Source organism: Rattus norvegicus, chromosome 3 (assembly GCF_021556685.1).
Source record: "Rattus norvegicus strain SHRSP/BbbUtx chromosome 3, alternate assembly SHRSP_T2T, whole genome shotgun sequence".
NCBI classification, from domain to species: domain Eukaryota; kingdom Metazoa; phylum Chordata; class Mammalia; order Rodentia; family Muridae; genus Rattus; species Rattus norvegicus.
In genome coordinates, this window is record NC_141536.1 from 154,755,050 (window position 1) to 154,782,607 (window position 27,558).

General features: G+C 50.9%; 2 long non-coding RNA genes across 5 annotated transcripts; one reads left to right on the plus strand and one right to left on the minus strand.

Annotated features, from left to right (window-relative positions):
* LOC108350523 (uncharacterized) lies at nucleotides 1-27,558 on the plus strand. Of its 4 annotated transcripts, none has more exons than XR_015684843.1 (6): nucleotides 1-152; nucleotides 21,353-21,558; nucleotides 22,814-23,149; nucleotides 23,756-23,824; nucleotides 24,232-24,348; nucleotides 26,210-27,558. It is a non-coding gene; the product is annotated as an uncharacterized LOC108350523 (long non-coding RNA). The 4 variants fall into 4 exon arrangements; XR_015684844.1 differs by lacking the exon at nucleotides 1-152 and adding an exon at nucleotides 17,570-18,070; XR_015684846.1 differs by lacking the exon at nucleotides 24,232-24,348.
* Nucleotides 20,842-23,233, minus strand: LOC134486477 (uncharacterized). Its single transcript, XR_015684847.1, has 2 exons — nucleotides 22,570-23,233; nucleotides 20,842-21,773 (listed from the first exon to the last, which is right to left on the minus strand). It is a non-coding gene; the product is annotated as an uncharacterized LOC134486477 (long non-coding RNA).

A 27,558-nucleotide genomic window follows, 5' to 3' on the forward strand; every position in this document is an offset into this window, starting at 1 on the left:
AGTCACTACATCACGTCAGCTCTGTTACATGAACACAGATCATGTAACGATCACGTAACAGACCTGTGACACATCGTGGGTGACATTTCACATCAAGCATTTGTTACAATAGGAAAGAGAGGTCAGCTCCACTCCAGCCACCTCAGAAACAGGTGAGTTTCACTACTGGGGCTGGTCGAAGGTCGTGGGAGGAGGTTTTCGAGGATTCCAGTCTCATGGATCAATTCTTGGTCCATCAACAGGGTCCTTGCTGGGGATAGGCCAAACGTGTGTGAGTCAAGTGGGGATTCCTGCTGGGACGTGGCTATGCAGGTCTGGTGAGGACAGGGTCAAAGTTGAGGCCTAGTTGAGAAGAAGCCTAGAGGACCTGGCTAAAATTTGGCGACGACAGTCATTGTCCAAGGATGAATTAATTGTTCTTTTGCCCCTAATTAATAGGATTTCCCTCCCCCAACCCTGTGCATGTGTGCGTGCATGCATGTGTTTCGGGGAGGATGTCTTCTGCCGCCTTACTCTATGGAGTGAGATTGACAGACAGACAGACCCTGAGGTTCTCCTGTCTCCCATGCCCACAGTCCTGGGCTTCGAGGCATACTTACAGCAGTGACTGGCTTTTTTCATGGGAGCTGGGAATTCAACTCGGGTCCTCAGCCCCTCCAGTGCACTTCACTGACGTTCTTTGTAGACTTTTCTGCCCCCCTCTACTGGGGATTGAACCTGCGATCCTTTGCACCCCCCACCCCAGCTGGTGGAGCACCCCTGCCTGCAGCAGTCTTTTCAGCCTTTTCAATGGTATTTCTGTTCATGGTTTGTTTTCTTTTGTTTTGGGTCAGGGCACTCTGAGATCAACAAAAACAGGTTTGGCCACAGAGGAACCAGTTTCAACTGCTTGTGATGTTTTGGTCACCCCACTTAATGAGCGGCTTCCAGGAAGAAAGCACACATTGCCTGGGTGAGGGGCCAGTCACCTTGATTGGCAGGCCTTCCTGAGTGTGTGGGGGAAGGTCTTGTTTTCCTGAAAAGAACCGGGCTGTTGTTATCGTGGGGGAAAACACAGAAGACATGGGCCATGGGAACATGGCTGTCTGCCCTCCCACAGTAATAGCTCCCCGGCCACCCCACTCCTGAATTTTACCTCAGGATGATCTCTTATTGAGGAATGAAATGTAGAAACAGAATGACCAGCCTAGGCACTGTTAACACGATACTCAAGGACAGATAAAAGGAACTGACTCATAGGACAGTGTTTATAACAGAAAAAGGACAGTAAATTTCTACAGTATTACTATGCAAAAAAAAGTGTCTTAACAGCTTCTAAACTGTGATGTGAGGCTCCCGAGAGATGCACAATCCTGTGGCTTCACAAGCAGCAAGACCTCAGAAACTACCTGCTTCCAAGAGACACAGACAGGCGTGGGGTGGGCACCAGGGCATGGTACACTCCACAGACATCAAAGGACACCGAGGGCTGAGGGGATGGCCCGCTGGGAAAGCGCCTGTCCAGTTGGAGTAAGTATGAGGACCTGAGTTCAGATTCCCAGAACACGGCAGAAAAGCTGGTGCTGTGGGGTGGGCCTGGAATCTCAGGGCCGGGGAGGTGGGGACAGGGGGAATCCCTGGGGGTCAACAGTCAGACAGCTTGGTCTACTTGAATTGGCTCTAAAATCTTCCCGGATCTCTCATTAGCTACTGAGTTAAGTGAAATTTTGATACATGGTTACTTGATGTTTGTGAAATAGCTATGACTTTATCTTTGAGAAATTGGTCCAAACACGGCAGAGATGAATCTCCTACTTTTTAAAAGTTCTTCCCTTTACTATTTTTAAAAGCTTATGCTATATAATAATATTAATATTTTTCATCAAATATTCAAAAATGTTAAACACCAAAAAACTATCCCAAAGTTCAGTTTGGATGCAGGAGAATGCAGTGTATGTAATGCAGTGTATGTAATGCAATGTGTGTAATGCAGTGTATGTAATGCAGTGTGTGTAATGCAGTGTGTGTAATGCAGTGTGTGTAATGCAGTGTATGTAATGCAATGTGTGTAATGCAATGTATGTAATGCAGTGTGTGTAATGCAGTGTGTGTAATGCAGTGTATGTAATGCAGTGTGTGTAATGCAATGTGTGTAATGCAATGTGTGTAATGCAATGTGTGTAATGCAATGTATGTAATGCAATGTGTGTAATGCAATGTGTGTAATGCAATGTGTGTAATGCAATGTATGTAATGCAATGTGTGCATTAGTCCCCATGAGCTGTGGAGTTGTGCTCTGGACTTTGTGGGTCCTAGAAAACCCCTCTGGCTATACCTCCTCTTGTCTGCTCCTCTAGGCTGACCACCCCTACAGGTCACCCCATAGGTCACCCCTATAGATCACTCCATATAGATCACCCCATATAGATCACCCCCATAGACCACACCAATAGATCGCCCCTATAGACCATCACTATAGATCACCCCATTTGGATCACCCCTATAGATCACCACTGTAGATCACCCCTATAGATCACCACTTTCCTCCTGCTCATAGGCCAAGGTCGTGGCCATCTTAGGCTGCGGCTTCTGTGTGTCGCCTCTGTAAGCCAAGAACTGTGTTCTCCCTCTTTGCCATACACCCAGGACCCCTCTGTAATGTCTTCTCCCCAGGGAGGCCTCTCCGGCCACCTGTCTAAGGGAACTTTCATGTTCATCTTGAGCCTGTGACCCCATTTCACCTTTCTCTCCAGGTTTGCTTGCCTTTCTTCTGCTCAAGTCTACAGTGGCTGCTGTGGCTTTAGGGCACAGACGGCAGTGCATAGAGACACTCTGTCATTCTCGTGGCTGGATGTGGATCTGCCAGCTGAGGCCGCCTCCTGGGCTGGGCTGAGTCACTTCCTCTTCCCATTATGGCCTTGAGGCAGTGTCCAACGAGGGCTTTCTGAACCTCTCTCTCAGGAGGGATGGGTTGGGTTGGGTTGGGTTGGTCAAGGGCAAAGCCAGGGCTCACGATCCTCTAGGAGCTGACCTTCTCCAAGGGGGAAGTGGACATCCAATGCCTGGCTTGCGTCTCATGGGCTTTTAGGTACCCTCCCACCTGGCTTTGTCATTACTTTGATCCTTTGCTCAATTTCAGAATGTGTGTGGGGCTTAGCGGTAGAAAGCCCGGGCCAGGCACCTGGTGTGTGACGCTGCAATGGACAATGGGGAAAATGCAATGGACTGAGCTGGGGCCAGGTGGTGAGGGGGCGGGACACAGAGCAGGGATAGAGACAGAGGGACACATAGGAGCTCACTGGAAGCAGCAGAGGGGGAAAGTGCCCTGGACTGAGGTAGCAGTGGACTCAGAGGCAGGAGCCTGACCGGCTACTGCTGATGGGTCAGCCTCATGCCGCCCGGGAGAGCTGGAGAGTGAGCTTTGCTGGTGACTCAGTTTTCCATGCCAGCTCATTGGAACTCAATGAACCCAACCCAGTACTGTACAGCCCAATCCGTTGCAACCGATCCGATCCTTCTACCCTACCCACCTGACTCCGGCCCATTCCACTCCACTCCCGTCACTCCCCCTCCTCACTAATATAATCCCAGCCTGGTTCAGCCATAGCAGCCCAGCCTGGGGTATCTGAGAGATGGTTAAGCAAAAAGCCTTTTACTGAAGCAGTCTCAAGAAGCCAGCCCTTGACCTCCAGGAGCTCTAGGTCTTTCAGGGAAAGCTGGCATTAGATGGGTAGGGCTGGGCAAGAGCAAAGGACACGATCAAAGTGCAGGGCAGCACAAGATGGTCGCTTAACACAATGCCAGGGAATGTGCACAGGGTTTGTGCTGTAAGGAGAAATAAAAAACCTCTTTCTATAGGGACAGGGCAACCCATCCATTCCATCCATATATCTATCCATCCATCTATCCAACCAACCATCTACCCATCCAATCATCCACCCACCCACCCACTCGTCCGTCCATCCATCCATCCATCCATCCATCCATCCATCCATCCATCCATCCACCCACCCATCCATCCATCCATCCACCCACCCACCCATCCATCCATCCATCCACCCATCCACCCATCCATCCACCCATCCACCCATCCATCCATCCACTCATTCATTCACCTAACAAGGTACAAGGCATGTATACATTGCTGAGAATGTATTCGTCCTAGGTGCTTGGGGCTGGAGGATGCATGGAGGAGATGGCACTCTCTCCTGTAAGCTTCTCCTGAAAATTCACCCACAGTGCAGGGAGCTGATAGCTACTTAAGGACTTTTCAGAAGGAGACAGAGAAGAAAGCACAACAGGGTGATGAAGGGCAGAGAGCAGAGAGTGTGGGAGGGAGAAGGTGGGAGAGAGCAGGCCCAGAGAGGGCACAGCAGCATGTGGCCTCAGACTCAGAGTCATGGGAGAACTCTCTGTCTCCAGTTAGGACTGTGACCTGCGTGCAGAGGCTTGAGATTGAGGCAGGAACAGTAAGGGCAGGCTCTAAAGGGACAGTCCCTGCTATTCTTCAGGAGCAGCAAGGCCGGGACAGCTGTTCCACAGTCATGGGAGAACTCTCTGTCTCCAGTTAGGACTGTGACCAGTTAGGACTGCAGAGGCTTGAGATTGAGGCAGGAACAGTAAGGGCAGGCTCTAAAGGGACAGTCCCTGCTATTCTTCAGGAGCAGCAAGGCCGGGACAGCTGTTCCACAGTGGGGAACAGAGAGTCTGGTAGAAGAGGAGGACCAGGCCTGTGGCCCAGAGGAAGGCCTTGGTGGGAACAGGTTTATCACACCTGGGAACACAACAGGTCCACTTCCTCATCTTCACTGGACGATGGGAGGGGTCATCCTTTCTCCCTTGAAACATACAAAATTGGGAGTGCTTTTAGCTTTAGTAAGCTGTGGAAGCTTTTTTTGTTTTTAAATGATCCCATCCCACCGGGGGGGTGCGTCTCTCTCCCACTCTTTGGCCTTCCTCTTGGCCTTATGAACCCCTGCGATGCCATGTCCTCAGGCCGTACAATTTCCTGTGCATTCCTGAAGTGATTTAAACAAGTCCAGGTGCGTCTGCCATCTCAGGTCAACGCCCACAGAGAAGGAACAGGAGGGACAAAGAAAAAAGTTATGTGACCTCTGTTCAGTCTGGCTGGCACAGGGAAATAAAAGCGGGTGATTTTGTGGCCGCGGTTGACAGTGACATTTCATTTGCGTGCTTGGATCAATGAGAATTTGAAAGAACGAACAGCCCTGGCTTGCTTATGGAGGCGCCGGGGTTTGCCTGGTGCTGGGAGCCTGGGGACCGTGGGTGCACAGGACTTTTGTTACAGCTGCATTTATTGAGTACTTACTGTGTGAGGTCATGGCCGCTGGGATTTTACTGGTGTAACCTCACGCTGTCCTCAGCGCCTCTGAAGGGGGTTCACACTGTCCATGGGTAAGAAATGGAAGGCCAGGTTGTTGGGGGTGTGCTGCTGGTCCTCAGGGTTTGCTAAGAGAGGCAACTGCGGGCCGTCAGTCACAGCCTGGGCGTGGTGGCACATTCTGAATCCAAGGACCCCAGTGTTGGCAGAACAGGGCAGACGGCCTTGTGCTACCTTACAGCTCCTGGGCTCCAGCTCTTGGGTCAGCTCATAGACCTGTGACTTGCAACCCAGGAGGGTAGCCTTGCAGATGTGGCTTGTGCTAGCCTCTGTAACACCTGCTAAAGCCACTGCTCCTCCACAGGAAGGAGTGTGCACGTGTGTTTGCGTGCATGCACGCAAAAATATGTTTGGGTGCCAAGGTGAAGGGTCCAGGGGAGAGATAGATGCATGGAGCAAAGGTGTGTTCACCCACAAAGGCATGTGTGTTTGCATGTGTGCATAATGTTTGCACAGAGTTCCTGGGGCCTCTTGACCGGGCTTTGTATCCTAACTCAGTCACTAGCTAACCCACAACTTCAAGCCAATGGTACAATTTCTGTATGCTTTTGTGTCCTCCTTGGTCCCATGGTAGCAATCATCCCCTACTCTACAGGACTAATTAGAGATGTTTGGTTCCGTGACCCTCTGAGAAGCGGGGTCTGGCACAGACAGGATCAGTGCTGGATCAATGTCACCTGTTGGTATTCTGTCTAAGCTCCACCTCCACAGCTACCTGGGAATGGCCAGGTATGCTGTCCAGGTATGATGTCCAGGTATGCTGGCCAGGTATGCTGGCCAGGTATGCTCCGATCCACAGTTGCCTGGCAACAGCCAGCTGTGCTTGACTATAAAGGGGCTGCTTGCCCCCTCCTTCCTCTCTTGCTCTTTGTTCTTCTCTGCTCTTCCCCTCTTCCCTGTCCCTTCTCTTTACCCCCTCCCCATCCCGTTCATGGCCGTGCTGGACCTTTCTTTGTGGGCCCTTCCTTTAATATGTAATGTCCTCAGTCAGGCCCTCCCTCATCACTATCTGAGGTAGCCCTTGGTCAACCTCTGCGCTGCTGACAAGGAAGCAACCAAGAGCAATGGCCTGATACCATCAACTACCAGACCCCCAGGAAGCCCAACAAGCCAGGTTTGGCTACCTGACCCCTTAACCAATGAAAGAGACCAAAAATGTGTTCCGTGTGGCCTCACCAGGAAGCGACTCCCACATCTCTGTGGGGTCTTGATATGAGGTTTGGTTTTCAAGACAGGGGTGAGAGGTCTTTGCAGCTCAGCAGGCCTGGTTCGGGGCTGAGAGGCCTTGTCCGTCATGACGCACTGTTCTGGCTCTGGCTGCCCCCGCAGAGCGGTCTGATGAGTTATCAGAATGTGTGGAACCTCTCTCCAGAGGCCAGTTTCAGCCTTCCCCTCCCCCAGCATGGGATTTATGGAGAGTTTAATTTTGTGGAGTTCGACGTCCCCATCTTCTGATAGCACAGATGTTTCCTTTAAGAATATCTTCTCTCTTGCCAGCACAGTCCCATTGGTTACATCGCCTGGTTTCATAAATAAAGCTTTACCGAGACATGGCTGCCGTGTGCTCTCTTGTCCTGTCTAACTACTTTCTTGCTTCAAGGACTCAGGCAGTGGTTGGGATGTTGATCAGATGCTAAAACATCCCCTCCATGGCCCCTGTTCTGTTCTGCTATCACACTTGACAGTCACAGGCCTGGGAGGGGCCCCAGAAATACACAAGAGAGAGGATCTGAGTTAGGGGCCTGTTCTCTGAGGTGATTTTGGGATGTTCTGCGAGAGTTGTTGGGTAGGAGGCAAATACTTGATGTCTGCAGTCCTGTGGTCCCCAACTGTCACAGGCAGGGGGCTGTGTCTTGGATGTCAGTTTTCTAGGCTGACCCAGGCCAAAGGAAACCCTCAGGTGGGAGGAGCTCGGGTTATGGTGAGATGCTCATCCAGATGCTCATACTGTCCAGGCCACAAGGGCTGCCCCAGCTGCTCCCGCATGGCAGGAGCAAATTTCAAGTTTCTAAGTCTCTTTCTCAGGTGTTGGTCCGTTTTCTTTTCTCTTTTGTGATAGAGTATCTTGTAGCCCAGGCTGGCCATGTAGCTGAAGAAGACCCGGTGACTGTCTCATTTTCCTGTCTTCCTTGATGGGATTACAGGTGTGTGCCACCACTCCTGGTTTCTGTGGCACTGGGGATGGAACCCAGGGCTATGTAAATATCAGGCAAGCACTCTGCCAACTGAGCCCCAACCCCAGCCCCAGCCCCAGCCCCAGCCCAAGCTGTGTGTTCTCCTGCTAGATTTGTGGCCTTCAGACTGCAAAGGGGATGGGCACTGAGGGACTTGGAATGTGGGAGAGTGCACCTTGGTTGTTGACATGTCCCTGTCACCTATTCATTTCTGACAAGATGAGGTTCCCTTCCTGGGGTAGCTGAAGGAGCCATGAACTTGAGCAAGAATTCCAGACACAGAGATGTTTGTGTCCAAGGTTTGCTTCCTCCCCCAGTTTGGCCTGGGGCCAACGTGCAAGTCTTTAAGAACTGCGGTTAGGTGGGGTCATGTAAGCCAGGGGCTCCAGGGTTCCATTGCTTTATTTCCAAGATGAAGAAGCTGGAGTCTGGCAAGGTGACTGTGTAACCCAGATTATCAATGTGGGGACATTTGGGGGCCCATTTAACCCTAGCCTCAGTCTCTAACCCAGTGGTTTTCAACCTTCCTAATGCAGTTCCTCGTGTTGTGGTGACCCCCAACCATAAAATTATTTTCATTGCTATTCATACTTGTAATTTTGCTACTGCTATGAATTGCAATGTAAGTCTCTGTGTTTTCAGTGGTCTCAGGTGACTTCTGTGAAAGGGTCATTTGACCCCCCAAGGGATTTATTGTAGTTCCACAGGTTGAGAACTACTAGCTACACAGACCCTCTTCTTGCAACCTCAGTGTCTGAAGGGTGCTGGGGAGGGAAGCCTGGAGTCCTTCACACTTTGGGAGGATACAGTCTCCACCACACCGCCCCCAAAACTCCCATAGCCATCATTCTATGTGCCCCCACTGTGGACAGTCCCCTACTAGCATCGGTGATGTTGGCAGACCATATCATACTTCAAATTCATTCATGGAGCCTGGTAGCTAAATGCTGCCCTCAAGACAGATAGCTACTTCCAAGTTAGAATTTTCACGGCCATAGCAAACACCTGACAGACACAACCCAAGAGAGGAAGGACTAGCTTCGGCAGGGTCAGAGGCTTCAACACACAGTCCTCACTCTGTTTATCCTGGGCCTCTTCCTGAGGTGGGGCGGAATTGCAGACAGAAGCCTGATGTGCATGCACTCGAGCACACACACACACACACACACACACATACACACACACACACTCACTCATACACACACACACACACTCATACACACACATACTCACAACACACACACACTCACTCATATACATACACTCACACACTCATACACACACTCACACACATTCGCACTCACACACACTCACACTCACATATACTCACACTCACAACTCACACACACTCACACTCACACACTCACAGAGAGAGGGAGGGGGATGGTAAGAATATGAGAATAACCTTCAAAGGCATAGGGTCCTGCTTGTCTCACTGTCTAAAGTTTCCGGAACTTTCCAAAACAGCACCGCCAGTGGGGACCAGTCTTTCAACCCATGAGCCTGTGGGGACATTTGAGACTCAAGCTGTTGGACAATAGTGTCAGGTCATGAAGAATTGTGTCAGGTAACAGCCTATGCCATAAAAAGAAAGATGTACGTGGCTGGGCTAGAGTCAGGATGTGATGTTGGGAGAGCAGAGAGGTCTCCAGTGTCAGTCATCCCCAAGTCTATGGGACACTGGATTTTACTGTGTGTGGAGAGAAAATGAGCCAGATTGGAAGTGGGAAACCATTGTGGTCTTGCTGTCTTTAGAGGGTCCTGTTGGCCTTCACTTCCTCTTTGCATTTGTGTGAGTGACTATTTAGCCAATATGTCCCCTCTCTGACCTCAACCTCAAAGAAAGTGTCCCTGACCATAGCAACCAGGTATGGTGATGATGCTCTGTGAACACTGGTGACAGACACAGGGGATGGGGGAAGGGTTAGTCCTGACATGGGATCAGTTCTGCGTCCGCCTATATCCCCTTTCGTGAACGGGAACTCCACATCTGCAGAGACTGTGTCAACTTCTGACAGCATAAAAACTCTTTCGGACACAGCTATGTTGATCATGAAGGCGATTGTGATGAGCAAGAAGGAGGAGGGACACAGCACCCAGCCATGTCCTCACGACTTGAAGAGGAGGCCTTTGTGGCTATTGGCATGGTGCCGTCTGTCATTGCCAGGGACAGAAATGACTAAGGGACATATTGCACATTTCTGGTGTTGCACAATCAGTGGTTTAGACAGAAACCAGCTCTTAAACTGTGGCCACATGCCATATGACCTTAGGGAATATCCCACCCCTCCGTTCTCCCTCCTCCTCTCCCTTCTCCTCCTCCTCTCCTTCCTCCTCCTCTCCCTCCTCCTCTTCTCCCTCCTCCTCTCCCTCCTCCTCCTCTCCCTCCTCCTTTCCCTCCTCTTCTCCCTCCTCCTCCTCTGTCTGTTCCTCCACCTCCTCCTCTGCTCTTCCTTGCTTCCTGAACCCTTCTTTTCATCTTCCTCTTCCTCTTTCTATTCTTCCTCATCTCCTTCCTTCCCCTTCTTCCTCTTTTCCCTGCTCCTCCTCCTCTTCTCCTTTGCTCCTGTAAACTCCTCCCTGTAAGCTTTCCTCTCTGATGGAGTCTCTCTCTCTGTGGTTTTCGCTGGCCTCAGTCGTGATTCCCGGAAGTGCCAGCACACTTGGCTTCCATCGTTCTTCTGAGCCCAATAGAAACTCCCACCAACTCCTTACCTTAGAAGCAGCCGCCTAACCACGGGCTCCAATTATGCTTCTCTCCCACTTCTGGGATCTCTGGGCTGGTCAGGGACTCTGATTGTATTAGTCATGTGCACTTGTACACACACACACACACACACACACACACACACACACACTCAGCTGGAATCTTTGACTTTAGGATCAGGAGCCTCATGGAAGAACCTGCTGGGGTGACTGGAGAATCCGAGTTTGCCCCAGAGGTCCGTTAATGAGGGGTCTTAGATGTCAGCACCCTATGTTGTTGCTTTGGGTAGGGGGGTGTCAATATCTGTGTCCAGAGAGTGATCTGGTCATGTGAACAGCTTTGACGGGCTGAGAGCTTTGAACTGTTCATTTGTGCCAACTTCTTTAAATGATGTGTGTGATGGGGGTTGGGGGTGGGAGCATATCAAGCAAGCACTCCTGCTTTTGGATTTCCCCCCCTCTATCACTGCTGGTTTTTGCTTGTTTGTTTGTTTGTTTTTGAGACATTTGACTATGTGGTCCTGGCTGATCTGGAACTTAGAGAGATCCATCTATATGACCCTGTCGGGATCAAAGATGTGTGCCCTCACACCTGGCTCCCACCCTGCCCTCCTTTTTGAGAAATAGGCTGGTTGAGCCTGTGCACTTTCCTGGAATTGTCCCTTCCAAGGAGAATAGGGCCATTTTACTGCAGTGCGCAGGAGAAGCAGATCTGGGCCTCAGGCACTTTGTACTCAGTGAGCATGTGTCCCTCTACCCATCAGAGACAGATAAATATCAACAAACACATCTGAAGGAGCAGGACAGGAAGCTTAGTCATGCAGAGGGCATGGAGCACAGAGGGCAGAGGAATGGCCTCATTCATAGTCTGCAGCAGCTTGGAGCCTGGAGCCTGGAGGCAGCAGTAGAAACAGTGTCCAGGGCAGCCTGTGCTCGGCACAGCCACAGAGGCTCCAGACAGGAGCAAACAGCACCGGTTCCCAGGACACTGAGAGGCAAGAAGGTAGCTAGAGGCTGACTGGTCCTTAGCACCCACAGTGTGGGTCATTCCACATGGAATCTGGGAGCTTCAGCTGATGCTCAATACAATGACTGGTTCTCACAGGGGGCCGTGAGGGACGGGGGACGGTGACTTAGCAGCCGGGGAGGTCTCTTGGATACGGGGAGAGCTGTCACTGTGATTCATGGCTCCTCTGACATCACAGGGCGCTCTTTGTGATGCAAAGTCAAATATTGTCTAGACACACACTGGGGGCCAAGGGACACACAGTTGTCCTGTGTGGCATGTTGAATGTGATGCGGAAGCACATGGTTTCCATCATGTGCTGGGACTTGTTTTTCATGGGTGTGATACACATAAAAGGGTATAATATATAAAAGACTGTCACAAAAAGGGAAAAGTTATGCTCGCCGGTCCCTTGAGCAGGAACCAGTACACAGCACAAGGCCACCAAGAAGTACTAGGGTTGGAGCAGGTGCAGGGAACAAGTATGCACAAAGGCCTTTAGGGTGGGTGGCCTTTGAAGGAACGACAGGGTGAGGCAGGGCAAGCAAGTTTAGGATTGGCTAATTGAAAGTTTCAGAGAGCTCTGGGCTGTCCCTAGCTGGACCTGACCTTTGCAGGGGCGTTTAGGGCAGGTGTGCAGTGACCCAGTGCCCAGCGAGGAAGGTACTGAATGTGTGCTGGGCTGGATCTGGTTTGTCGTGAGTGAGACACTGCAGGCAAGCAGTCTGGAGGTTGGCCACCCTGGCAAAAGCAGGTCTCGATTGTCAGCAAGGACCTCACATGCTGAAACAGTGGAATACACAGCCTAAAAAACCTGGTTAAAATGCACACAGACAGCACACACACACACACACACACACACACGCACACACACACGCACACACACACACACAGAAAACACACACATATACATGCATGCACATATGCATATGTGCATGCACACATGTATACACACATGCACACACATGCACACACAGATGCAGGCACACACACATACATGCATGCACACACACCAACAAATGCCTTCTCCATCCTGGAAGGACTCATTGCCTCCTTTCCCGAGAGCAGGTTCTTTGTGCCCTTTAATTGCAAGAACATTTTGGAAACTTCAGTGATGTAGTTAAAAAGCAAAACAAAACAAACAAAAAAAACCCCTAAGTGTTATAATTATGCACTGTGTGTATGTTTTTGCCTTTACATCTTATTTGGAAACTACAAAAATCAAATAGAGGAAAACAAGAGGCTCAGGCAAACTGCCAGCTTCCTGTGGGCAGAGCCAGCAGGACTCAAAAGGGAGGACAGCCTCTTCAATGTCACTGGTTTTTCCACTTGCACAGGGAAAGAGGCCCCGGCACTTGCCTACACAAGTATCCTCAATGGCCACCACACTTCCTGTGCCTTATTTTGGGATGCTGTAAGCAAAGAATGGGAGGCCTGGTGAGGAAGGAGCCTGCTTTGTGTGAGACCTGGCTTAGTCAGCCCTGGGTTCTACCCAAGGAGATCATGGGTTCCCCTCCCACAGTTGATCCCGGAGACCTCCACCTCAGTGAGACACCAGAACATCTGTGTAAAGATACTGTGATGTCTAAGCATGGGTGTCAACCTGACACACCCAGTAAGAGGGAACCCGGGTTGAGAAATCGTCTCCATCAGATTGTCCCCTGGCCACACCTGTGGATTATTTCTGGGTTGCTAATTGATGTAGAAGGATGCAGCCCACTGTAGGCGGTTCCATCCCTAGGCAGGTGCTTTTGGTCTATATAAGAAAACGAGGTAAGCATGAGCCAGGGAGTGAGTCAGTAACCTACCCCGGCATCGCCTCATGGTCTCTGTTTCAGTTCCCGTTTCAGTGTCCTATTTAAGCTCTCTCTGCATTTCCTCAAAGGCAGACTGTAAGCCCAGTGAGTCCTTTCTTTCCCCATGTTACTTTCAGTCAGTGTTTTATCACAGCAGCAAAGCTAACTTTCTGCAAACCACTCCTTCTCGAAGGAAAGGCTTTCAGATTTGCAATAGCAGAGGGTATGCAACACAGCACAGCCTGTTTTAGGACAGTCTTCGTGGGAATGAGGTTCGACTGCTTGTGCTGGGGAAATTTGCCTCTACATGGCTGTATTTGCTTAATTTCTCCTTGACCCTGGTGCAGTCAGGCATTCAATAGCAAACGCTTCAACCAACTAGTGCTGTAAAGTGTCAACAACTGCATTTCTTCATCTCCAACTGCTTCCCTGCCTTTCTGAGCTGACAGGGTATGGCTTTCTCTTTTTTTCTTGAGATTTGGCTGTGTGTGAGTATGAGTCTCTTTGTGGTTGTTTAAGCATGTGTGGATGTGTATATGTGGAGGTCATAGGACAACCTATGTAGCCAGTCACCCTCCTTTCTCTTGCTTGTCTGAAGCTCACCAATTAGGTGAAAGTGGCCTTGGGGATTCTGTCTCTGCCTCTCAGGACTAGGGTCACAAGCACAAGAGGACACCCTGGATTCTGGGACAGAATTCATGACCTCCTGCTTGAGAGGCAAATACTTTGTCAGCTCAGCTCTCCCCAGTCCAGGACCTGAAGTTTTTATATGCACATAGAGCACCACATTCAGAGCAAATCCTGCTCTTCCCAGCCTCCCTTGCAGCTCAGTGTAGCTACAGCTTCCCTTGCAGCTCAGTGCAGCTACAGCCTCCCTTGCAGCTCAGTGCAGCTACATTACTCTGTGCAATGTACAGAAAGAGAAGTAAGGTCTTATAGACTTCAGGGAGAGTTTTTAAGCAGTGGGGTTCCTTGACTCCCACCTTTCCCTTGGTCTCATGGGTCCATGTAAGCATATCACTGAGCTCCAAGTGACCCCAGAGGATGGGAACTAGCTATTGGGTGAAATAAGAGCCTTGGCATTGTGGGATGTTCACTCTCAGACAGTTCTAATAGAAGAAAACCACATCTGGACTGGGGTCCTCATTGGTACAGAAAGAAGCCTTAGCATGTTGCCCTGAAGCCTGACTCACCCAGGGAGGCCACCTTGGAGTCCTTGTGGGAAGCACCTGGGAAGGAAGTGTCCTAGCCATGAACAGTGGACAAGAGGGGAAAGGATGATTATATGTGCTGGCTGACTAGTCAGACTGTTGAAGTCCTCCAGCCTGATCAGTCCATGGTCCTTTCACCAAGGGCGGGACCTTTAAGTAGACCCTTAAGAGAAAGACACAGTTCCCCTCCTGCCTCTACCACACAAAGCCTCCTGAGTTCTACCCCATGGAGCAGCCAGTCAGTAAATGCTGGTGGAAGGACAGAGTGGCTTCCCTTTAGCTCCATACTAGCCTCTCCCTACCCAATTCATGGTGACCTCTGGGGTAGAGGCAGGGCTAGGAGCCCCTCACATCCAATCAGTTACTTGCTTCATTCTCTGGGCCATCCTGGCGGTGGCCCCAGACAGGGGGATTCTGTTATTGAGTACTTGGTCACAGCAGCAGCCCTCCCTGTGTGGAGGTTAGCTCCACGTCCAGATTTAGGGGAGGAGTTGGCTTGTCATGGCTGACCAGCGGCAGTGAAGGGTGAGGGACCCAAAAATTGGGTGCACTGACTCTGGCTTTCTGGATAGGCTGTTGTGATGAGGAGGTCTTCTCTGAGTGTAGCTTACTAGAGCTCTCTTCATGAAACCCTCCACTTAATTTATCAGTATAAGACACTGCCTGAGCCAGGAGAGGACAGGCATTAACGAAGTTGGGGAGGGCTGGGTTGCTTTTGCTCACAAGGAGCTCAACCATTTCAGCTTATGTCTGTCTGCTCTTGGGTCCTCGGCAGGCGAAGCCTTTTGTGACAATCTTTCTGGGATGAGCGCCACGGAGCTATGCTCACACCTCACCCTATCACTCTGGTTTCTGGGATGTCTGCCTCTGCATTCCCATTCCTATAAATGCAGGCACACACATCCTGTACCTCCAAACAGGTAAGTACATCTTTTCTGTTGTCTTCTTTCTCTCTCTTTTCCTCCTCCTCTCCTAAAGGTCTGTGTGGAAGGCAGCTCCCTAGGTGTTGTTTCCCAATAGCACAACACTAGGGCACATCAAATAGGAAGTACTACAAACCCATCAACATGACCCCATGCAATCTGCAGGAACCACTGGGAAACCTCACAGCAGCAGCAAATGCTGCTGGGAGGGAGAGTAGTGCCCCACCCCCGCAGCTTCCAAGAGCTCCTGCTAGCACCAAGCACCATGAGCCAGTACCTAGTGCTTTATGGAGGTGATTCCGCACCAGGGCACCTCCTGTGCCTCCTGGTCTGTGCTAAATTCCAGACTCTGCTCAGGAGGGCTTGAGCGGTTCCTGAAACCATCTTTTTAGCAAGTGAGATGGGAGAGCAGTTAGCTGGAGGTGAGGCTTCACGAGGTCACCTGAAATCCTCACTGCAGTCTGAGAAAGTGGCCCCTGGTGGGTGACATTTTCCCCAGGGAAATGGCCTCTTGGGTGAGAGATCTCTCAAGTCCGTGACCGCCTCAGTAATTGACACTGTCAGGTATGAAATGTCCTTGGGTAAGAGTCCACTCCAGGGCCATCTGGCAGGCACATGGTGAAGCCAGGATTTTAACAGACCTCTTCATGTCTAAAATCCCCAGCCTAACACCATGGTGACTTCAGCTGCCCGGATGATTTTTTCCAATAAAATTTAAGTGTATTTCAACATGTCTCAGTAATTAATCTTGGTTGTAAAATCATGAAAAATTAATTATGAGATCTATTCCCCTTCAGGAACCCTGAGCTATGAACACTGACCTTGTGTTATCCTGTCCCGATTGAGCTGAAGTGAGATACTGTCACTGATGCCTGGCTCTATAAGGAGGGTCAATGCCAAGCATCCATCACGTGAGCTCTTACCACTAATAGCTCAGGAGAAACCAGAAAGCACTTACAGCGGCCTCAGACTGCAGCTATTTTCGTGGTTCCAGCATCACCTTTGCCAGAGAGCAACACAGGCCCGCAGTGTTTGCTGTTACCTGGGAAGGGAGGCTACCAAGTGCCACTGAAGCGGGGCTGGTTCCCTGTGTGGGGACCCTGAGCCAGGCCAGCTCAGCCTTGGACAGACTCACGCACTGCAAAATTCCACCGTGGATGCGCCTCACATGGCCAGTCTTCCGGGCCAGGAGGATGCACGTCAGTGCCTGCATCTCCTTGTCTTAGAGATGGGAGAGAAACCACGAGAGAGAACAGGATTCTGGGGGATGGGACAGCCAGAGGGAGGGTCAGCGGTCAGAGGTATGTTAGTGAGCTCTGCTCCTTGCCTGCTCCTATCACAATCCATGTGTGTGACAACTCACTTTGAAGGGGTGGGGCCAAGTAAATAGAATTAATTTCCAAAAAGTCTCTACTTTGGGAGAGAAAGGCTATAACTCCAGGTGACCCAAAACTGAGGGTTTCTCAAAGGATGGTTTATCTACCCATGTGGAAGTTCACTGTGAGGTGGGGACATTGAAGGGTGGGAGCACTATGAGGTGGGAGCACTGTGAGGTGGGAGCACTATAGGGTGGGAGCACTGTGGGGTGGGGGTCACTGTGGGGTGGGGTCACTATGGGGTGGGGTCACTATGGGGTGGGAACATTGTGGGGTAGGAACATTGTGGGGTGGCTTCACTTCAGGTAGGGACTGAACTCTGCTCTTCCCTGAGAAGCCCAGGATGTCTCATCGCGGCAGATCTTCTGTGTTCTAATTAGCACGGGACATCGGCAGCTGGTGGTAGGATGCCCAGCCTTGCTCCCCTCCCTGCCATGGAGATTCTTATTTCTTTAGGGCCTCCCTGTCCCAAGGGTCACCTTAGGGACTGGACACAGCATGACTTCAGAATGACCTTGGAAGTCTTTAGTCTAATTGTGGTGTTTAGACATAAAGGCCAGGTTGGCTTTGGGAAGGTGCAGATCCCCAGAGACAGTCTGGGAGACTTGGGCTGTTATCTACAGGTCACGTTGTGTGATACCCGAGCCAGAAGCAGGTGGCTGATGGCCATCAAGGACAGAGAACTCTGTAAACAGCCTTTTAAAGGCTCCAGCCCTCCAGGATCAGGCAGGATGATCTCACGTTTTCTGCCTCCTCTTTCAGGTCAGCCCTCATTTAACTCCCACAGCTACTGAGTGCTACAGCCTGCCCACCTGGCTCACATAGAGGCAGCGCCTTCCCCTTACTTTTGAACCCCTGGGGACCACGCTCTGTGGGAAATGGGGTGGTCTCACTGGATCAGGCCAATCACAGCCTAGTCCTGGGGCTGGGGGCGGGGTCAGCCCCAAGGGCTGCTGGGTAGAGAGGCGGAGAAGGACCAGGTGAAAGGTTGCCTAACATCCTCCCACTAGTACCCAAGGCAGGGAAGTCACACAGCTGTCCTCTTCTGCCAAATGGGAGGAATCGTGACACTCTTCCCACAGTTTTGCTGTGTTGTTCTGAGGCAGAAGGCTCAGCAATCTGGGAGCCGAGCACGGTGGGTGGAGGGCCAGTGTGATTATTGCTGGGACTATTTTAGTTCACTAAGAGTTGTTTTATTTCCATCAAGGGAAAGGAGAATGCTGTCCCTTCATCGTGAAACAGTTATTGCATGAAATTAGTCTTTGTTATACAAGTGTATATCCCCCTGTAATGAAACTTGAACCAGGAGCACAGAGTCAAGTCTCTGCTGGTTGGGTGGGCGCCCTGCGCAAGGCTGTTTCTGCGCTCTCCACCATCTGAGTAGTCACTCCGACAAAACACGTAAATACTGATGTCTTCAACCAATGTCCAACAACTTCCCACTGGGTTCCCGGCTCAGTGTCCGGAGCAGAGCATCTGTGGGGTGACCCTAAGGAAGGTAAGCGATGAGGATCTGGGGGTAGGAGACCAGTCAGGGAGGCCACCAGGGATTTCGGCAGAGATAGTGTGAGGAGGGCGTCAGGGTGGGACTGGTTTCCTGCAGGGTCAGCGGGAGCCAAAGTCTGAACCAGAACAGGTCAAGACATGGCTGTGGATGGTGTGAAGTGTGTGTGTGGGGGTGTATATGGGAAGCAACAGGTGTTGGGGTTCAGAGCACACCCCACAGGCAAGAGCAGTAGCTGGACTCAAGAGGCTTTTGGACAGCCTATATGTGTCTAAAATTGCATCTGAATGTGTCTCACACACACGGGCAGCCTGACTCTCAGGGGCCTCGCTCTGCGCTCACAGGTCTCTGGCGCGCATGCGTGCATATTGATCTCCCATTCCGGACTTTGCAGTTCCCACAGGCAGGGCTGTGGACTCTGTTCAGGTTGTACAATATTGATTTCACAGCAAAGGGACTGTGATTTTACGCTCCTTGATCGAAATAAAGCGTCAGGTGCCTTACTTAATACCCACAGCAGATGCGGGTCAGGAGCGGCTGTGACTGTGACTGGAAAAAGGATTTGTCTGTCCTCCCTTACCTGGGTTAGTGAAGGTGCTGGTCCCAAACCATTGAAGGGACATTGCCTGATAACACACCTCACAGCTCCTTAGACCAGGCTTACAGATGGACCTACAGACCGATATTACACAGAGCCTGCATCTGCTCAGGAAAACCACCGGACCCCTCTCTACCTTACACAGCACCGGGAGGGAGGGGGCGTGGCCAGAGCAGGGGTGAGGCCAGGATGAGGAGGACAAGCTCTGTTTCAGAGACTAGACTTCATTGGAGGGTACAGTAGAAGTGGCATTGGGGACTGAAGGGGACAGGTTGATTTGGGCGCCCTCAGCTCGAAGAGGAAGAAAAGCAGGAAGAAGCAAGGCAAGCTGGAAGAAGGACAGGGTAGGGGCCCAGGGCAGCGAGGCTCGAGGAGGGGGAGGGGTCATGAGGACATATGCTGAGTCTGCAGAAGCTCAGTTGCAGGTGAGAGTTTCACCACAAAGAGTCCGAATACTTTTCACCTGTATTTTCATTAACTTAGTGATCGCACCCGTGCATGCGCACTCACACACGCGCACACACACACGCGCGCACACACACACGTGCACATGCACGATGTGACAGGAAGTTAGTGGGAGTCAATTTTCTCCTTCTAGCGTCTGAGTCCCCGGGTTGAGTTTAGTTCAGTCTAGGCAGCAAGCACCCTTATACCCAACGGGCTACCTTTCATTGTGGTTTTAACCAAACACACCAACACATGCCTTTGAACCCATGGCTGAGAAGAAGGCTCAAGCTTGGAGACTCGCTCTTCTGCCCGTGAGGGTCTGTCCTCTGCCCGTGAGGGTCTGTCCTGTTGTGTGAGCATAGCCTGTGAACAAATGCCACGCCCACCGACCAGGACAAGCAAGAGGCATGCCAGGTCAAGACAGACGGAACAGTCTCTTTGATGGCATTCTGGTCCTGCTTTATGATATATGGCCCACACATTTTCATTTATACAGATCCAAAAACCAGTCAGCTGCAGCGGCCCGTGGAACTGTCAACTCTCAAACACACTGTCCACCCCTCCACAGCGAGGCAGAACTGTTAGTTCCATCCCGCCCATCTCCCTGTGCCCGTGCACCCCCGGGTCCACTGTATCCAGGCAGCAGCTAGGCGGCAGTCCCCCAAGCCTTTCTCCCTTCCCTTTACTGCTCAGCAAATCCTGCAGGGATGGTAGCACCAGGACCCTCTTCTCTTCCACCACCAGCTCAGGCCTCCGGTCTCACTGCTGGTCTTCCACACCAGCCTTCGCTGCATACCCAACCTCTTCTCAGAAAGTTAGACCCGTTAACGTGACCGGACCATGTTCTATCTCTGCTCACAGTCTCAAGGCTCCCATTAGCCAAGTCCTCCTGGGTCTGAGTGTTTGTTGTCTGATCCTTGTGATCTATCACCTGTCACCTCTCAGGGGTCACCCCCTAACACACACACACACACACACACACACACACACACACACACACTATCCTCTACCACTGAACCATAGCCACGCAGGTCTCAAGCTCAACTCTCTCTATCCCTCTCAAAATGGTGCCCTGCCACCTTCTGCCCCCACAACCCCACAACCCAGACTGCTTTCCAGCTTCTCCCACTTTGTCTGCAAAGCCATCTGGGCTGCAAGGTTACTTTGGGAATCCATCCAGTGCTCCTCTCCTCCTGTTCTGCATCTTCATCCACAGCAGCATCCATTCATCTGCAACGGACCCACGAGTGGGTCTGTCACTGTCCTTAAACCCTACATCAGTGCCAGAACGACAGGGCTCAGAATGCCCGAGCAGTGCCCCTCACATGATTGACTGAAATTTGTCCCAAATGAGTATTGCTGCTTCTCTGTGTGTTGTACGTGTGAATGTGCACATGCATGTGCGGGCACAGCATGTGGAGGCTGGAGGTCAACACCAAGTGCCTCCCACCATGGCTTGATTTTGAGACAGGGTCTCTCACTGGACTGGAGCACCCTGATTTGGCTAGACTGATTGCCAGTGAGCCTCAGGGACCCTCCTGTCTCTGCCTTCCCTGATGGCACATGCAACTTTTATGGAGGTGCTGGAATTCCAAACTCAGGTCCTGCTGTTCATGCAGCCGTGTCCCCAGACCCTGTTCTGTGGTATGCATGAATGAGAAAATCACAGGCCAAAGTGTTCTCGGCAGGAGGAGTAGAGATGGGATATGCGGCAGAGCAAGATTTAGCTTTATGAAAACACGCAGGGATAACTACAGAGTGCTACGATTGTACAGTACCTCTGCAGTTTAAAATTTCACGAGGGTCAAGGAAGAAGAAAATGCTGAACGCCTTCCTTCCAGGGTGATGCAGAAACAAGGGCGGGGAAGCAAGGGATTAGTAGAAACGAACAGACACGAAAGCCTGTTATCCCACCGTTGCTGGGAGGTAGGAGACAAATCAAGATATTCAAACACATGTAAGACAGCCACAGTGTCTTCCCGCTGGAGGAGAGAATAGAAGAAATGGCTCAGCGCTCTGAGGAAACATCTTCTCAGACTTACAAAGGATGGTATTTACATTTTCTCCAAGCCTTTAATTTTCTCATTTATCATTTGTCAGAGCCCGAGGCCCTTCCTTAGCACATGGTGTTTGCCAGCAGCTAATGATCCCTTTACCAAACATCACAGTCCAGCCAGGAGCTTGTTAATGTTGCTAGGGCTGATGATTTAATGCTTCACTGTCACGGGCAGGTCTCTGGACCCTGGATCACAGGAATGCTGTGACTCTGGGGCTCTGTGCTTCCTGGAGGCCCCACTGTCACCAGGGAACCATGGAAACCAATCCAGTCCCAGATATGGAGAAAGCTGAGCACTGAGGTTGGCTTTGGAAGCCAGGCATGGACTTCTAGAACTCCATCCAGTGGTCACAGACTGGACGCCATCTTGCTGCCCCACAGGTAACACCTGAGGACTGGTGTCACTCAAGGAGTAAACAGAGGCCTGGGTGCGGTTCCAGGACTCCAGCCTAGCTTTCTTTCCTTGGCACCAGCTCTTCTTCTTGTCCTCTGAGGCTCAGCAAAGCTGGCTCCCACAGAGAGATTCTGTCCAGCTCATGAACCAGAGCCACCACACGATGACACCAGGCTTCTGGGTCCAGCTATGTGCCTAGATTCTGAGACACAGAGGCATTTGGAAGGGCCAACTCCTCTAGATCTTTCATTATAAACCAGTTTAGAGGCCTGCCATTGATATTAACCAGAATCCCAGGAAGCAAGACACAGTTTTAAAAGGAAAAAAGGTGGTGTGTGTGTGTGTGTGTGTGTGTGTGTGTGTGTGTGTGTGTTGTTCACATGCACATATGTAGGTCAGAAGACAGCTCGCAGGTATTGGCTCTCTCCTTCCACCATGTGAGTCCTAGGAATACAACCTCAGGTTGGCAGGTTTGGCAGGGCCATCAGGAAGCACCTTTGCCCCCAGAGATATCTGGCCTGGCCCAGAAATTCATCTTTTAATAAAACCTCACAAGTGTTCAGGGTTCTGCAACAGAAAGAAAACACTTTGTACCTGGGGACCTACCGTGGAGGAGTTGGGGGGAAGGGCGTTTTTTTCTTTTTGGAAAAACAGCCCCTGCAACTTTTCAAGGTGGACTTTGGGGGAGAGGTTCTTCCTGGAGGCAGAGCTCACACCTAGGAAGCTGGGTGGTGGCTGTGGCAAAGAGCTCTGATATTCCACCCGCTGTGTGTGTCTCAGGACACAGACTGGGAGGGGCAGTGCCTTGGGGATACAGCCAGGAAGGAGGAGAACAGAGGAGAGAGGAGGAGGAGGGAAACCATGGGTTGGACAGCTTTCTGGCCTTGTGCCCAACCCAGCCACTCTCTTGCATTCCAGGTCTCATGCCTGGGTCTCCTTTAAGCTTGCTCCATGCTGGCTTTGGCAGCCAGTCGGACCCAAGGCTCTTGCAAACTTACTTGGTGTCCTAGATGGTATGGTGGCTATCGTGATGTTGGTGTCCTGAGGTGGCCTTACCATCCTGGGATTCAGCTCTTCAGCGCCTGGCCACTAGCCGAGTGATCTGTAATGGCTGAGAGAGCGCAGTGTGGGGCCTGGGGCTGCATGGGTGGCTGTCTCTGCAGAGTTGTGATAACCGTCCACTCTTGCTTTGGAGAGCCTGTCTGCTCATTGGTTCATTTTTTCCATCCTCATGTTTCCCAGATCTCCCTGCAGCTGTGATCTCCTTGTAGTGACATCATCCAGGACCTTGCTGAACCTCCCCGGGGTGTCTCTTATGGCTCTGGTGAGCACATGAGACCCAGGTTGATACCATTCTGGCTTTCCAGCCGAGAAGCATGACCTTGGGAGACGCCTGAGGTCACATGGGTGATGGAGGAGATGGCGGACTCTGACCTGTACAGATTTCTAGGTTGACGTGAAAACATCAGATGCCAGGCAAGCCAAGCTCCAAGTCAGTGCATTCCAGACTATTCTCAGGAAGCCTGACAGCCTGAGAGGACTGAGTTCCTTACAATCCGGCAGAGGGGTCACAAACAGGTCATTTCCCTTTTCCATTGTTGGGGACGCTGGAGTCAAGATGATAACATCTGGCCTGCACCTGGTTCACTAGACTGGGCTTCTTGGGAATGTGCTGGGATCCCAGGGATACACAGGGCTTCGAGCTATGACCTACTCCAGATGTCATAGATGCTCACAGTGACCCCTGACCTCAGGAAGGCAGTGGGCTTTGGCAGAAACTAGAAGCCAGAGCAGGTCAGAATCCTGCCCCCCTATGAGGAACAATGAAAAGTTGTGTGTGAATGCAGCTGGGGAGAAGTGGGGATTCGGGAGCTTAATTACAGGGTCTCTGTGTGACACAGGTCACAGTAAGCAAAAGTCAGGGGTTAACAGTGAGGAAAATCCAGGGGTTGACCCTTGGAGGTCAGACTGTAGCCTTGCACAGGGCCTTGGAATAAGTATCAACATGCTAAGAACATTAACCATGGAGGGCGCAAAGCCCATTCCTTGGGCAGCCAAGGGCATCTGTGAGCATCTTGTGCTGGGTTCCCTGTGCCTGGAGGGGAACTTTAGGAAGAGGACTCTGTAGGAGAAGACCACCATGATTTCTGCACTGCTGGTCATTCATGAGTGTTTTCTGTACAGACGTTTGGTGTCTCCTACCTGCTGCTGTGTTAGTTTTGCTGTCCTGAGACCTGGTCTGGTGTTCCCGAGGTAATGGGTGTGGATAGGGAAGGAGCTGGGGTCTTGGGGGAGCTCTAAGGACACAGGGCTTGTTGGCTCTTGCCCTGAAGCACCGTCTCTAGAGATACAGAGGCCGGTGGAGCCTGCACTGACGTTTTCTCACGAGTTCTCGGCTAAACCCAAGCCTGTGTCACCGAAAGCTTCTGTTCACGATGGCCCTACCTTATGTGTTACCTTGCTGAAATCACAGCTTTGATTCTTTCCCTACATAAACTACATAAGTAACTATTAAAATATTATTAAATTACTAATAAAATAAAAAATAGGCCCCTTGTATTCATTGATATATAATGTTGCCCAGGGAGCCTCAATACCAACAGTGCAGAAGGGCAGAGGCTACCCCTTTCTCTCTGACACTGTCACCTTCTCTGACACAGGAAGTCCTGCCCGCGGGTAGCCGGATGGTGTATGCGTCAAGCTAGCATGTCTTTCTCTGCAGAGCTGGGCAAGCATTAGGGCTAAGACTTTTCTCGTGTAGCTTTTCTCTATCCCAGGTAATAGTTCCCTCGCAAACTTGTTGACAGATAGTTCTTCCCAAACCCGTTCATGGTTTTGTCAACTGCCGTCTTGTCTAGCTGTGTTGACTGTGACTCAGTAGAAGAAATCCATTTTCTAGAGGGGGCTGCATGGCAAAAGAGCCTAGCTCCCATCTTGGGTACCCCCAAGGGATATTCGGTCTTCGTCACGTTTATGTTTAGTGTGATAAAACACCATGACTTAAGCTACTTATAGAGTAAAGAATTTCACATTTCCAGAGGGTTGGAGTTCATAATGGTGGAGTGCATAATGGTTTGTAATGGCAGCAAGCTCCAGGCAGTAGGAACAGGAAGCAAAGAACTCACATCTTGAACCTGAAGTAGAGAGGGCGAACTGGAAATGCTGGAGGCATTTAAATCTCAAAGCCTGCACCCAGAGACATACAAGGCTGTTTGTACCATGTGAACCTCCCAAGCGATGCCACCATTTGGGGACCAAGGGTTCAACTGCCCAAGACAGTGGGGATATTTCTTATTCAAATCACTACAAAACACACACACATGCATACACACATACACACACACGTGCACACACACACACGCATACACACATACACAGACATGCACACACACATACACATTCACACATACACATACGCACACACACGCGCACACGCATGTACATATGTCTACAAGAATGGAGCCCAGCAAATGTGCATTCAAACACGAGCACACCCCATGCACACGGATATAAAACGTAATAAAACAACTCTCCCCTTCACTTCGAATGCTGCCTTTGAACATTGTCTTAGGGTTTCCGTTACTATGAAGAGACACCATGGCCACAGTGACTCTTACAAAAGAGAGCCTTGCACTGGGGCCCACTACAGTTACAGAGATTTAGTCCATTACCGTTATGGCGGCAAACACGTCGGCATGCAGGCAGACAAGGTGCTAGAGGAGCAGTTGAGAGTTCCACATCTTGATCCGAGACTGCGTGCCACGCTGGGTGTAGCTTGAGCATAGGAGACATCAAAGTCCGCCCCACCTCCACAGTGACACACTTCCTCCAACAAGGTCACACCTCCTACTAGTGTCACTCCTAACGGCCAAGCATTCCAACGCATGCATCTGTGGCGGCCATTCCTATTCAAATCACCACAGATGTTTTCCATCCAATCCTAGTACTTCATTTTATAAGATGCTGGTTGTGGGCACCGACTGAGTTTAGCTTGGGAAGCTGGCCCTGCCTCACTGCAGCGTTGGCTCACAGCTCCCTGGTCTCCGTTGCTCTGTCTTGCCACCAGCTAGCTGGGCACTCCTCTTTGTTTCTGTCGCTCTGCTTTTTGATTCCGATCATGTCTTGGGCCACGCGCCATTACTTCCATTTGCTGTTTTACGGACGAACATCTTAAACAACTCTACCATGCATTCCTCCGCTATTTTTGCAGAAACAGAAAAAAATCAAAGTGGGAAGAAATGGTTAGGAAGAAAGGCAGGAAGGCAGTGGGAGAGCGAGGGCTATTTGGATTTTCACACAGGCCTGGTTCTACAGGGACCCAGCAGAGGCTGATGGGTAGTCATGTCCAGCTGTGTGTAACTGTGTGTACCCCAGAGATGGCCTGGTGATGGATGGGAATGTGCACCCAGGCTCAAAATCAGAGTCTCTCTCTGGCTTCTGTTTTGGTTCAAATGTGAAATATCCCTTGTAGGTTCTCGTGCAGAATGTTTGATCCCCCGCTGGTGACGCTGTTTTAGGAGGCGGAGCCTAGTGGGAGGGGGTAGGTGTCTGGGAGCCTGACTTTGATGGAATATATCTTTTTCTTGGCCCCACCTTTTTGTTCTCTGCTTCCTGCTTCCTGTTCGCCACAATGTGAAGAAGTTTCTTGTTCCACAGCCTGGCTGCCACAGCCGCCCCTGCTAAGGTTCAGCGCAAGCCCACGGAGCCAAACAGCTCTCTCAGACTGAGTCAGTATAAATCTGTCCTGCCTTAGATGATGCTGCCAGACTCTGTCAGCAATGCAAAAACAACTGATGTAATTCTCCTGACCTCTCGGGGAATGACAAGCCTGTTTGGGATCCATCACGTGCCCTTTAGGAAACATGGCTGCATGAATCTGTGACCTCTTCTACCCACCAGCTGAGCACCCCATCTCCAATATGAAAATAAAACCAGGCATTGCCAAGTGTCCTCTGGATGCCAAAGTGACACTGTAGGGACCACTGCTGTCAAGGTGGCTGGCCTGTGCAGGTGGCACCACGCGATGTCAGTGCCCTTCTGTGTCACACAGAGAACTTCAGCCACCAATCTCAGTGTCCAGGAATTGTTCCCTAGAAGCTGCCCCTCAACGGTTGGGTCATGTGAGAGCCAGAGCTTCATTCAGCAGCAGCCTCAGACCTCTAGGTCACCCCTCCACAGCTCCACACCGGTGGTGAGAATGGCAAAGCCCGTGGTGTCCTGGACTGCACCTGCCCATGCTTAATAGACTCACAGAAAAGCAAAGGAAAAATAAGCTTTGACTCACAGAGTTGGTATCGTGATGGGTGTCTGTGACACGTGGGCGCACGCTGCCAGTCCTCCTTCAGCATCCATGTCTGACACAGTGGCTTTGGAAACTGGAAACAGTGCACGCAGATGCTCCAGGGACAACTGACTGGCCACTGATGGAGATTGGGTCATAACAAAAGTCCAGAACATATGAGGACCTTGTCCTGCGGACGGAAGTGGCTATTCCCTACACAGCTGTACCTGCCCTTGGCTCTGGCTTAGGCCTATCCTTGTCCGTGACACAGTGTTATACAATTGACACCACCTTCAGCCGACCTACTGAGTCTGCCTGGAGGACATGGGCAGAGAGACCAAAGCTTTGGCTGCAGTGAAGGACTTTCAACTTCAGACTAAATACAGCCAAAATACAAAGGCCCCTGTGCCCGTGAGCCAGGGCCCTGGAGTATCTGCCAGCTCGCTCCTGTGAGAGCTGCATCTGAGCGTGTCCAGATGTTGTCCCCGCAGTTCATGCATTTGTCTTGGCAATAGCTCCACATGTGTGCCTTCCCACGGGGTCGGTCCATGCTCCTCTGGTCTGTGTTTCTAAGTATGTTTGCTTTGCCTTCTTCTCATCAGACCACCAAGGCCCATTTTTGTCCGCTATGGAGAAAGCCCTCGAGGATATCAGCACATTGGCTCATATAGCCTACATCCTAATAAAGAAGTAGCTGTTTGTCAAA